This window comes from Pan paniscus, chromosome 13 (assembly GCF_029289425.2).
Source record: "Pan paniscus chromosome 13, NHGRI_mPanPan1-v2.0_pri, whole genome shotgun sequence".
Taxonomy (NCBI): domain Eukaryota; kingdom Metazoa; phylum Chordata; class Mammalia; order Primates; family Hominidae; genus Pan; species Pan paniscus.
The window spans coordinates 141,391,624-141,405,173 of NC_073262.2; positions in this window are offsets into that span (position 1 = coordinate 141,391,624).

Sequence of the window (13,550 nt, forward strand, 5' to 3'; positions counted from 1 at the left end):
CAATGTCCACTGAAACGAAAGAAAACATTCCCACACTCTATGCGTGGTTATAGACCGCATCTTCTGGGTCTGTAGAAGTGAGGTATGTGTTGGCGGTGGGCGGGGTGGGCAGTGGGTGGTGGTGGCCCTGATGAGGGACCACATATGTCCATAGCACAGATTCTTATTCCATTGCATTTTGATTTATTTGCTGGTTGCTTTTCACATTTTACAAACATTGTTTTGCAACAGTTTATTCCTTCTGCATTTACGGAGGGCCTGCTAACTCTGGGCTCTAGTGAGTTGAATATGGAAAAACAGAGTTTCTTGTTCTTGAGTTTACGAAGAGCTCAAGCTCACAGACTGAAAGGCTGGAGGAGATGGATATGGGGCAAAGCGGTCAGTAGTGAGAAATGCTCCCTAGGGGCTGGTGCAAAGGGCTGTGGAAGCCCAAAGTAGGAAATGATCAGCCTCATATGGGCGTGGTTTGTGTGCCTGCATTGGCATAGACTCTGCAGAAGCTGTGACATTGTGTGGAGTCCTGGAGGGTGACTAGCAGTTTTCTGGGCGGCAAATGAGGAGGACTTGCTGCATAAAAGGCAGAACTGAGGCAAAAGATGAAAACTTGATTTTCACAACCAATGTGTGTTTCAATGATTTCTTCCCAGAGCAGGGTCCAGCAACTACATCAGTGTTGATCAAGCTGGGGACTACAGAAGTACCGTGTAGCTGAATTTTGCCTTTGTGTTCTGGACCGACGAGAAGGCCAACTGATCATCAACACAGTGATGTCATGTCAGCCCCATGTTTTCCTTAGTGTTCACAGTCAGGGGGAGTTCTTATTTAATTGCTCAAGGTGAAAAAGGAAGAACAAAGGCCGACTACAAGTAAGCAATGCATTTACACTGGGTGAAAACCAGAGGTGTCTGTGGCTCAACGAGGAAATAGTCATGAGAGAAACAGCCTTTCCTAAAGCACCATGGGTGTGCAGAGCTTACAGGAACAGGCAGCAAGTCGCTTAGTGCCACATTCTCTTCGGAAGATACGGATGAATCTCAGCAAAATCATATCATCCTTTGCGTTCAATTGATGCTGTCAACATGGACTTTCATGGTTTCCATTGTATCTGTTCCTATTATATAGATTTCTTTTCATTTTGCTGCATACAAGTTATTGTAAAAGGCCAGCACTTTGGTTTATATTTATGCATATTCAAATGACATTATAATAAAATATAATAAAAGTAATGTAAATATATGTAAAGTATTGTAAAATGCAATAAAGGTAATGTAAGACAATGCTGGGTGTCCATAAAAATTGTTTTTCCTTCAATGGATGCATGTATTCTTCAAGTTTGAGGAACCCTGATTATTGTATTTTCTTTTTAAAAATAATTATGTCTATATACCATAACACTAACATCCCATAAAATTTTGCCCTTCCCTTATTTTTTCAATGTTTAAAACTCTGCTTTTCATTATCAAAAAAGGCAGGCTGGTCTATCCTCAGATCCACACTGTAAAATAAATAACATGACATTCCACTAAATTAGCCTCCATAAAATGTTGCAGTACAGTTTTTAAAAAGATGATGAAAAATGTGAAAACATCAATGACTTTTTATTAGAGAAATTTCCTTCACCTCTGAAAAAGACTGGAATTAATTTATGTAGCCCTGAAAATAGAAACGGAGGGCTGAACTGGCCAAGTTCTTTTTCAAATAGCAAAACTAAGACTCTCAAAGGTGAATTTTTCTCATAGTTCTCATGCTGACAAAAGTAACCTCAAAGATCCATCCCGCCCATTTGCATTTGGACAAATCACTCAGCTGTCAGGTGAATTGCTTGTGTGGGGTGTGTTTAAACACCAGCTCGCCCTGCGTCTCGAGCAGCTTCCACTTAGAAGTCATCCCAGCTTTTCAAAAGCAGATTGCCTCCCTTTGAAATTCCGTTATAGGAGAAATTCCACCTCTGCTTTTTATTATACTGTTGCATTAACTCTTATATTAGGATAAAAAGAAACACATTCTCTTCTTCAAACAATAGAAAAAGGAAATGTCACTCTCACCAGTCTTTACTTTTTTGGGGGGGAATTCTAATCCATTTATATCCTCAAAGGCATTTTCATTCTTTGGGGGAGATTTGAAGGCCAATTCTTATTAGCCCCTTGGAAACAGCTTAACAGTCTTCCTTTCCATGCCTTAAAAACCACCCATGTTCTTTCAGTTTTATCTTAATAAAGACACAGATGCTATTTAAGAAGCTTGAGATCCAAGTGGACTGGGGCCAACGCTGTTGAGATGGTTCTGTGCAGAGTCATCTGGAAGGAGAGACTCTTGTGGCCCATGAGGACCTGCTTCGCCAATGCTGCAATAGTCTAACCTAGAACTACCAGATCTTTGGCTACAATGATTCCTCCTTCATTGTCAGTGAGCACTGGGTAGTATTGTGGGCATGTGGGGAACACAGTGAAAATGCATCATCTGTATTGACTGGGGGTAAAAAGTTCTTACTAAGTCAATCCTGATGTTCTTGGAGTGAGGGCGGAAGCCTTCAGCATGGGGTCTTGATTATTGTTCCAAGAATAAGCAATAACTTTTTGAATTAGAAAACATGGTTTTGAATAGGAAGCTCAGAGTATGACTGAAAAGAATAGTGAGTGATTTAATATTGTTCTTAAGTCACTGTTTTACTGGCAATAACATACTCTTTGCTTGCTTTTCAGGAGTGGCTTTCTATATATTTTATATCTTCTAACCATGCTTTGCATTGCCATTATAGTTTCTAGAAATATTTGTATTGAACATCCAGAGTGCAAGCTAATTATCAATGTATATTATCTAGGTATCAATGTATCTTATCTAGGTATCAATGTATATTATCAAGGTATCAATGTATCTTATCTAGGTATATTATTATAGATATTCTTTTATCTAGGTATATTATTTATCATGAAATATGTAAAATATCATAACTTATTTCTGATAAATTCATTTAGCATCATTGTAGCAAGGAGCATCAGTGTTCTAGGTCCATTCTCAGAATAGCCCCAGGACGGGATTCCTGCACCCGATTGAAATGTATTGATGAAAGTTGTGTTGTTGCATCAACCAAGCTGTGGAAATTTACCAGCCAATAACTTTCATTTAATTCATAGATTACAAACCCATTTATCAGCTTTATTACAATTCCACAAGTCAGCTAGACTTCATTATTATATTTGTCTACTTTGCATATCATATAGCATAAAAGAGATGGTATGGATATAATCTGCAAAATATAACAGTTCCATACAACAGCAGCAACAAATATTTTGTCTTTTTATTTATTTCCATCTTCCCATTCTTCCCTTTTTTATTATTCAGTGAACAGTGGAGAGCATCTCTCCAACCAACTTGTTATGACTTGTCTCCTCTCTCACTTATGCTAATTATAACAAGGACAGGACTGGCACCAGACAAGTCATTTCTTGGCAAATCAGCCATATATTATAGTTAGGTTTTTGTTAGAGCAGTACTAGGTTAGGTCCAATTTATAAGACAGTATGTAAACAACATAACTTTGGGAACTGAAAATACAGTATCTGAAATGAAGATTTCACTGGATGGGCTTAATAGCAGACTTGCATTGGCAGAATAAAGATTGGTGAACTTGAGGCTAGATAAATAGAAGAGATTCAATCTGAGGAGTAAAGAGAAAACTAGCAAACAATAGAGTTCAGTGACCTGTGGCATAATAAATCTATTAATAACCATTTCTAACATCATTCTTTTCTATTGACCACACTTAAATTGTCTTTCTTCCTTTCTTTCTTCTTTCCTTCCTTCTTTCCTTCCTTTCTTCCCCCCTTTCTTCTCTTTCTTTCTTTCTTTTTTTTCTCTTTTTAAAATTTTAATATTATTATACTTTAAGTTTTAGGGTACATGTGCACAATGTGCAGGTTTGTTACATATGTATACATGTGCCATGTTGGTGTGCTGCACCCATTAACTCGTCATTTAGCATTAGGTATATCTCCTAATGCTATCCCTCCCTCCTCCCCCTACCCCACAACAGTCCCCGGTGTGTGATGTTCCCCTTCCTGTGTCCATGTGTTCTCATTGTTCAATTCACACCTATGAGTGAGAACATGCGGTGTTTGGTTTTTTATCCTTGCGATAGTTTGCTGAGAATGATGGTTTCCAGCTTCATCCATGTCCCTACAAAGGACATGAACTCATCATTTTTTATGGCTGCATAGTATTCCATGGTGTACATGTGCCACATTTTCTTAATCCAGTCTATCATTGTTGGACATTTGGGTTGGTTCCAAGTCTTTGCTATTGTGAATAGTGCCGCAATAAACATACGTGTGCATGTGTCTTTATAGCAGCATGATTTATAATCCTTTGGGTATATACCCAGTAATGGGATGGCTGGGTCAAATGGCATTTCTAGTTCTAGATCCCTGAGGAATCGCCACACTGACTTCCACAATGGTTGAACTAGTTTACAGTCCCACCAACAGTGTAAAAGTGTTCCTATTTCTCCACATCCTTTCTTTCTTTCTTTTTCTTTCTTTCTTTTCCCTCCTTCCTTCCTTCCTTCCTTCCTTTTCTCTCTCTCTCACTCTCTCTCTTTCTTTCTTTTTTTTGAGATGGAGTCTTGCTGCTGTCACCCAGGCTGGAGTGCAGTGGCATGATCTTGGCTCACTGCAACCTTTGCCTCCCAGGTTCCAGCAAATCTCCTGCCTCAGCCTCCCGAGTAGCTGAGATTACAGGTGCCTGCCACCATGCCCAGCTAATTTTTGTATTTTTAGTAGAGATGGAGTTTTACCATATTGGCCAGGCTGGTCTCAAACTCCTGGTCTCAAGTGATCCACCTGCCTTAACCTCTCAAAGTGCTGGGATTACAGGCATGAGCCACCGCACCCAGCCTTTCCTCTTTTTCCTACCTGCCTGAGAGCTTCATACTAAGGACTGGATTCCAGCTGCTCCTTGTAGCCTCAATACTAAGCTTAGCACATATTAAACACTCAACAAATACATAGGAAATAGACTCGTGGATATTGTTTGCAGAGTCACTTATAAGTGTGAAGCAATCCAAAATCCCCAATATAGGAAAATGGTTAAATAGATCATGTACATCTGGATGATGAAACAGATTACAGACGTTGAAAATTTTATTTTTGAATAATATTGAATGACATGAGAAAATTTTCCTGATGTGGTAATAAATAAAAATAGAAAAATATATAACTTTTTTATTATTTATTTTGAGATAGGGTCTCACTCTGTCACCAAGGCTAGAGTGCACTGGCATGAACATGGTTCACTGCAACCTCAAACTCCTCGGCCCAAGAAATCCTCCTGCCTTAGCTTTCTGAGTAGCTGGGACCACAGGCATATGCCACTATGTCCGGATAATTTTTAAAAAAAATTTTTGTAGATATGGGGTCTCACTATGTTGCCCGGGCTGGTCTCAAAGTCCTGGCCTCAAGTGATCCCAAAGTGCTGGGATTACAGGTGGATATGCAACTTTGTATAGAACATGGTCTTTCTTTTCTTTACAAATTGTGTCCTTTCATTCATTCATTCACTCAACAAATGTTTATTGATGCACATTATTGCCAAGTTTCACTGTTGAAGATTCTAGGGGTGTGTGTGTGTGTGTGTACACAAAACAAATCTCTGTCCTCATAGAGTTTATATTATAGACAGGGTAGATAAACAGAAAACAAAATAAGTAAGTTCCATATTTTATTAGGTGACATATACTGTGGGTAAAAACAAGAGGTATCAAGTTTTTTCAGGGGGTCCTTTCCATAGGATTACGAGGAGGACCATGCAGTCATTGGGCAAAGGCTTGAAGAGTGTGAGAGGCAGGCATTTCAGAAAGAATAGGAGGTGAAGGGCTCTGAGCCCAGAGTGATGCTGGGGGGTTTGGGACCAGGAAGAAGGCCCATGTGGCTGCACCAAAGGGAATGAGTCCAGGAGTGGCAGGCGATGACCTCAGAGGGTCCTGGGGAAGCAGCAGTTAGGACCTGGAAGGTGCTTGGAATGACCTTGGTTTTTACTTTTGCATCAGGTGGTTTTTAACAGAGAAGTGACATGATCAGACTCAAGTTTTGAAAGAATCACCCGGGTTGTGTTGAGAAAAGACTGGGGCCAAAGCTGTACATTGTGAGTGAGAGTGTGTGTGTGAGTGTGCATGTGTGTGTTTGCATGTGAGTGTGTGAGTGTGTATATGGGATGAGTGTGAGAGTGTGTGTGTGCACATATGAGTGTGTGTGGGGGGTGGGTGTGTATGTGTATGTGTGTGTGAATGTGTATGTGTGCACCTGCCAACCACCATGTGACTCTGGGTAAGGCGTGAGGCAACTTCATAGAGGAAGCCTACATCTCCCAAACTGTGAAGTGAGTATTGTCGTTTATAGGGTTATTCTGAGCATAGCATGGGAAAAGGATTTGAGAAACCCTACCATCAGTTATAAAACAGTGTAAGTGTTTAAGGGGCCCCAGAGTATTAGTAACCTATGTGGTTGAAGGGAACTACATTGATACTTCTTGAAATAGTAAGAATTTTTCAGTTTTATTTTTTGACATTAAGACCAAGTTGTAGGAGAGAGGGCAGTGGGGATGTGGATGGAGAATCAAAGAGACCTTATCTTAGGATCCAAACCACCATTAAATATAGGTAATGATTCAGAGAACTTGTTGGGATCTACACTTTATTCTGCATTATAGCATTTCTTGTGCTTCCGCAACAGGCTGTGGGCTGCATGTGGATAAGAACTGGGTGTTCCTAGGTATTGTATATAGTAGGCACCCAATCTATTGTTTTGTCATAGCTCTGACCTTGTTGCCAAGGGGAACAGAATAACGAAAAAGTCTAACAACCCCTTATATGGTTCTGACAGTTTGTTACTTTCACACTGTTTTCTGGTCTACAGCAAATTGTATCTACTATCATTCCGTTGTATTAAGAATGGTAAATTATTCTTCCTCCTTTCCCTCTTTCCCTAATCAAACACTTAAGTCTGTAAACATCTTCATGAAGTTCCTTCTGTGAGTTTTAACTGGAGATTAAACCTGAAGAAGGGGATTAGAATGATCTCAGGAAGTCTTTCAGTGGAAGGTTGATTCAAACTCCGAACTTTCTGTCTGCTTCCCTTCATTGTGGGCCACCGTCGATAAAATAAGAAACATGTGCCCTAGTTAAATGTGAATGCCTCAGTGTAACAGCGAACCCCCTGCTGCTGGACAGCCCTAAACTGTTTAAGCCTGTGTGTCCCTTGATTTCATGGGAGACTCTGCAAGACACAATCCTGCTGATGGCCAAACCACAGCGACAGTCTCTCCAACAAGGTAGACGTTGGATTTATGGTCAGAACAGTGCTCTTGGGGGCCATTAAAGTGGCAAGGTACCAGTTTTGGCTCTTCACTTTTAGGTCAGTACAAATTATGGATGATCCCATCTATGATTTTGAGCAAGCTCCCTATTTGATTATGATTTCTAGGGGCAGGTGGACCCGAATGCCACAGAGTGGCCATATCAGGGGGACAGCGTTTCCTCTGACTACCCTTCTGCGGTGGATCAGGTGGTCCTGGCCTGCAAACCTGGTCAGCACATCTTTTCTGAAAGTCCAGTTGCATGCTCAGATCTGAGTGCCCAAGTCTTGCCGCTAGAGAGTAGTGCTGAAGAGGACAGCTCCCGCGGGTCCCTTAGCAGATGGCAGTCAACACCAACAGAAGCTTGGCGCTCTCTCCCTCACAGGGTGCAGAGGGCGAGCAGCCAGCGTCAGAGAGAGGAAGAGCATGCTCAGTACCAGTTCTGCTTCCCAGGAGCTGAGATGCTGGCCCCGACCTTCCCCTGTGAAAATGACTCTCTAAAATCAACACTCTTTGCCTGGCACCTGCTTACATCACCTTACTCGGTGACATCCTCATCTCAGGCTCTGATCCCAGATCATGCACAGATGAATATATAAAAATGGCTGCAAGTGTCAGAAGAATGACATCTGAAATACAAGCAGTGAGTGCATCAGTATTTCAGGATTGATCATGGTGCAGATACTTGTTCTTAAATGCCAGCCAAAGTCATGTAAATGAATGGAAATGTGGAAACTTAGCCATTTCAACAATGGAAAACAATTTAAAGCTTATTTCAAAATAATATCCCATGAAGCGCTGTACCAATAACTTGTATAAAATGAAAGCACAGATCAACATATTTTATAAATTATTAAGAAATAATTATGTCATTAATTTGAGGGCTATGAAAAATATCTAGTATTTATCTTTGCCTTTTAAATGGCCTTTAGAAATTGAGATATAAAAAGTCTTTAGAATTAGAACACAAGAATAACAGTATTATATCAGGGTAAATGGTCTTGAGGTTTTCTTCTTGGTATTTCCATTAGTCTTAATGCCCAAATCTTCTAATATAAATTCTACTCATCCACCCAAAATGTGCTAAGACATCATTGAAAACTTTGAGCTGTGCAATTACAAGAGAAATTATTTGGCAATTAGTATATGGAGCCACTTAGAGTCATAATCAGTTTATTAAATGACTTTGATTTAAAAAGGAGAGAGAAAGAAAAAAGAAAGCAAAGATTCAGAGGTTTGGGGGATCTCTTAAGAGCAATGAGATAAGAACTTATTTTAAGAAAAGCAACACTGTACATGAGTTAATTGGCTGTTGAGGTTGGTGAATAGAGAATAGTAGCTAGAGAAGCATGGAAGAACGTTTGGATAAGTTGAGGCAGTTTGTACTATAAGTCAATATTTTATTTCTTTTTTTCTTTGAGACAGGGTCTTGCTTTGTTGCTCCAGGATGGAGTGCAGTGGCATGATCATAGCTCAGTGCTTCCTTGAGCTCCTGAACTCAAGGGATCCTCCTGCCTCAGCCTCCCAAAGTGCTGGGATTACAGGCACGTGCCGCCACTATTTTTTTTATTTTTTATTTCTTTTATTTTGTAGAGATGGATTCTTGCTATGTTGCCCAGGCTGTTCTCGAACTCCTGGGCTCAAGCAATCTACCCTCCTCACCCTCCCAAAGTGCTGGGATTACAGGCATGAGCCATTGCGCCCAGCCAAGTCATTCCACTTTCTAAGTTCCCAGCTGCCTCTACCTAACGATTTTTGTGAATAAATGGTTTTCAGAACAACAAAAATGGGAAGCGATATCTCTTTCTAGCTAGATATTAGCTAATCATTGTTTGTGGTCAGTGTGCATGGAGATTAAATTAGTGCTTTAAAACCTTTGTGCCAGTGCTGCTCAGACAGGGGCTCAGTTGACTTCTTAAGCCACCATGGAAATCCATTTAAATGAAGCCATTTATCTTTGCTCTGTTTGGTTAAATCTTATTCCGTTTCTCCTCCAAATCCCTTCATCACGCAGATCTGACCACCCGCCTCCCCTGGATAAAATGGGATTAAATAAACTTTGATGAAACGAGATTCGGCTGCAGAACAGCAGCTGTCAGACCCCCGTCCTCTGTTGAGTGCTCTGAGCATCTCGTGGGCCCCACATCCCCGGCAGCAGATGGTGGAGAGAAATCAGTGAGGTTTTTGAGAGGCACAATTCTGCCTTGGTGCATTTACTCCTCTTCATTTTCCTTTTCCTTTCCTCTCTTGCCCTCACTTCCATAAACTCACAGTGCAATATCTTTTCTTCATATTTGTATAGTTCTTTAATATTTGAAACATAATTTCACTGGTGCTTTTTGATTTGCACATCCTCATAGCAGTCCTACGATAGATAATAAAACTATTTTACAGAAGTTGAAAAGATTGAGAAATCCAAGTTCTCATTATATTCCCAAGTCAAGGTGTACTTTTGGGTTTTTTGTTTGCTTGTTTTTTGAGACAGTCTCACTCCGTCACCCAGGCTGCAGTGCAGTGGTGCGATCATAGCTCACTGCAACCTTGACCTCCCTGGCTCGAGGGATCCTCCTGCCTCAGCCTCCCAAGCAGCTGGGACTACAGGTGCTTGCTGCTATGCCCAGCTAATTCAAAAAAATTTTTTTGCAGAGATGGGGGTCTCACTGTGTTGCCCAGGCTTGTCTCAAACTCCTGGGCTCAAGGTTTCCTCCCACTTCAGCCTCCCAAAGTGCTGGGATTACAGGTGAGAGCCATTACAACCAGCCTACCAGGGCGTACTTTTAAATAAACTTCTGCCTGACTAGAAGTTGGTTTTACCTTCACTGTGCAGGGGACATACACACAGGGGCTTAGCATTTTTCTGTTTCAGGGGATTTTCCTATTATATATTTGTGTAATGTAATACTTGGCTTGTGGGCAAAGCTAACCAGGCATGGGTGTCTGAATGACCAGCTCAACTTCACAGTGCTCATGAGGATGCAGAGAGGGCAGAGCCAAGTGAAGGAGGGAGGGACACTCTCTGGGTGAGCTTGAGCAGGTTGTCCAAATGTCCTGAGCCTGCGTTTCTCATCATACCTGACTTCTCGGGATTGCTGTGGGGTTGATGATGATGGTCCTCACGCCCAGCCGTTGCTGGCATGTGGCGCACGCACTTGCCTGTTAGCCACTGCGGTGCTCCTTGCTCAGAGCGTCAGCTCCTGAGGGGCTCCTCTGTGGCCCACATGCCCATGAGATATGTCTATACAGCTTCACCCTGTGCTGAGACGACACCAAGTACCACCGCTTAGAGAGTACCTTTGCGTGCACCTGGCTACAGAGCTCCCACCCCAGTCTCCACGCCTTCTTAGCAGGAGTGAGAGGGCTCCAGGGTTCTGGGCACCCTAGCAAGAGCCCTGATCCCCGTCCCTTGATGCTCACAGCCTCAGCACCACAACCTGACTTGGAGATGGTGTGGTCCAATTCTATTGCACCCTCAAAAAGCCCAGGGCCAGTGGCCTCCAGGGCACACTCTCACCTTCACCTTCTGGAGCACTTGTCTGGCCCTGTGGTCTGAAGCGCTCCTTGCTGTCTTGCTTCCCCTTCCTGGTAGAGGTCCTGCAGCCCTCTCCGGTGGTGGCTGTTTTCTTTCCCTCACTCCCATACCCTGGGCCTGGACATACGGCAGGTGTCCTTCCTGCGGCTTCCAGATCATTGTCCTCCCCTCCCCCTTGCCCTTCCTGATTACCCTGCTCTCCCTCCAGCAGCTGCCTTCCCTTCCATGATGATGCTTCCTCTCAATTCTTCAGTTTCAGTATCATGGTTGATGTGCCTGCTCATGACCTGGGCTCTTCTGATCGCAGTCTCCCTTTTCTCAGTGATCCTGCCTCACCCCCATTAGCTGACCTGGTCATTCCCAGTGACAGTGGCCCCTGCAAGGTCTCTGTTGCAAACATCCCAAGTGTGGCCGCCCTCACCTACTCTTTCCCACTTACTCTCTGGTGCTATGACCCCAGCCTTGGGGTCTCACCTCCATTCCCCGGGGTCAACTGTTTGTGCTCCCTCCCTCCCCAGCCTCGATTCCGCAGCCCCTCATCACCCCTGCCTTGATGGCCTCCCTTGCCTTTCAAAGCCACTGCCTCACCCCCTCACCTGGTCCAGTCAGAGATGCACGTGTTGGAGAAACATGCATGACATGTGTCTGTCCCTCTCTGTGTGTCCTCCCTGCCCCAGTCAAGTGGGCCCTGAGGCTGCTCCTTCCCTCCTGTCCATCTGGGGTGAGGGACGGGCCTGAAAGTGACCTCACGGGACCACTTCTGCCTTCTCAGACCTCCCCACGGCTCCCCACCCCCGCCCTAGATCCTCCCCTCCCAGAAGCCCAGACACCATGTGGAAGCTCCATGGATTTGGGACAAGCCTCCCATGTCCAGTCTCTACAGCACAATAGGCAGAAAGGAGGAGGGGGCAGAGCTCAATGGGTCCCCAGCCAGGGCCACCACCTCATCCCCACCCTTTGTCCCCTAACCCTTTGTCCTGACCACCTCCCCCTGCCCAGGGCCCCAGGCTTTGGGAATGAGGCACCGCTCCAGCACTCCTGCCTCTTTCCTGCCCTATTCACTTTCACCGTAGTTGGCCCCATCTTCTTGTCTAGTCCTCTGCCTATTTATCCCCTAGAATGTGAACCTAGCAGGGCAATGACTTTTGTCTAGTTTGTGCACTGCTGGTTCCTCAGGTTTGGGGTGGGCACCTGGCCCAGCATAGAAAGCAGTAAGTCCTTATGTGCTGAATGGACAGATGGATGCCATTAGTGACCTGGCTTCCTAGTTCCTAGGAAGATAGAAACAATCAGATGAGAATTGCCACATGCCCCATCACCTCGACTACCAAGGAACTGTGCCTGATTCTCTCCTCTGTGTTGAAATGGTTCTATTTTACTGCCTTCTTGGCTTATTTGTTATTCGTCTATGCTGTGTGATTTTTGGATGATTTTAGGGTTTATGGTAGACATGGTTTTACCACACTCCACCTTTAAGTGGAGTTACACCCTTCACATAGAGTGTAAGAACCTCACGCCAGTAGACTTCCATTTCTCCCTCCATGCCTTTGCACACTTGGCTTGCATTGTACTTCTACATATGCTATAAACTCACAGGACAGTGTGGTATTTCTAATTTAAAGGCATCAAAATAACCTAAGAAGTATCTATGTGTACCCACCTGGTGACCATTTTCAAGGCTCTCATTCCTTGTTGCGGATCCATGTTTCCATCTGGTATTATTTTCCTTCCTTCTGAAAGGCTGCCCATAACAGGCTTTGGAGTACAGAACTCCTGGTGATAAATTCTTTCCCTTTTTATATGTCGACAGAAATCGTTATTTGACTTACTTTTCCTGGGAATGGAATTCTATGGTGATTGTCTTCACTCGTTCTTATCTATGACATATGTACACATTGACTGCTCCTCTGTCTCACTGAGTTCTTGTCTATTACACAGGTACACATTGATTGCTCCATTTCAGTGAGTTCTTGTCTGTTACACAGGTACACATCGATTACTCCTCTGTTTCAGTGAGTTCTTGTCTATTACACAGGTACACACTGATTACTCCTCTGTTTCAGTGAGTTCTTGTCTATTACACAGGTACACATTGATTGCTCCTCTGTTTCAGTGAGTTCTTGTCTATTACGCAGGTGCACATTGATTACTCCTCTGTTTCAGTGAGTTCTTGTCTATTACACAGGTGCACATTGATTACTCCTGTTTCAGTGAGTTCTTGTCTATTACACAGGTACACATTGATTACTCCTCTGTTTCAGTGAGTTCCTCTCTATTACACAGGTACACATTGATTACTCCTCTGTTTCTGTGAGTTCTTCTCTAATACACAGGTACACATTGATTGCTCCTCTGTTTCAGTGAGTTCTTGTCTATTACACAGGTACACATTGATTGCGCCTCTGTTTCAGTGAGTTCTTCTCTATTACACAGGTACACATTGATTACTCCTCTGTTTCTGTGAGTTCTTCTCTAATACACAGGTACACATTGATTGCTCCTCTGTTTCAGTGAGTTCTTGTCTGTTACACAGGTGCACATTGATTGCTCCTCTGTTTCAGTGAGTTCTTGTCTGTTACACAGGTACACATTGATTACTCCCCTGTTTCAGTGAGTTCTTGTCTATTACACAGGTGTGCATTGATTACTCCTCTGTTTCAGTGAGTTCTTGTCT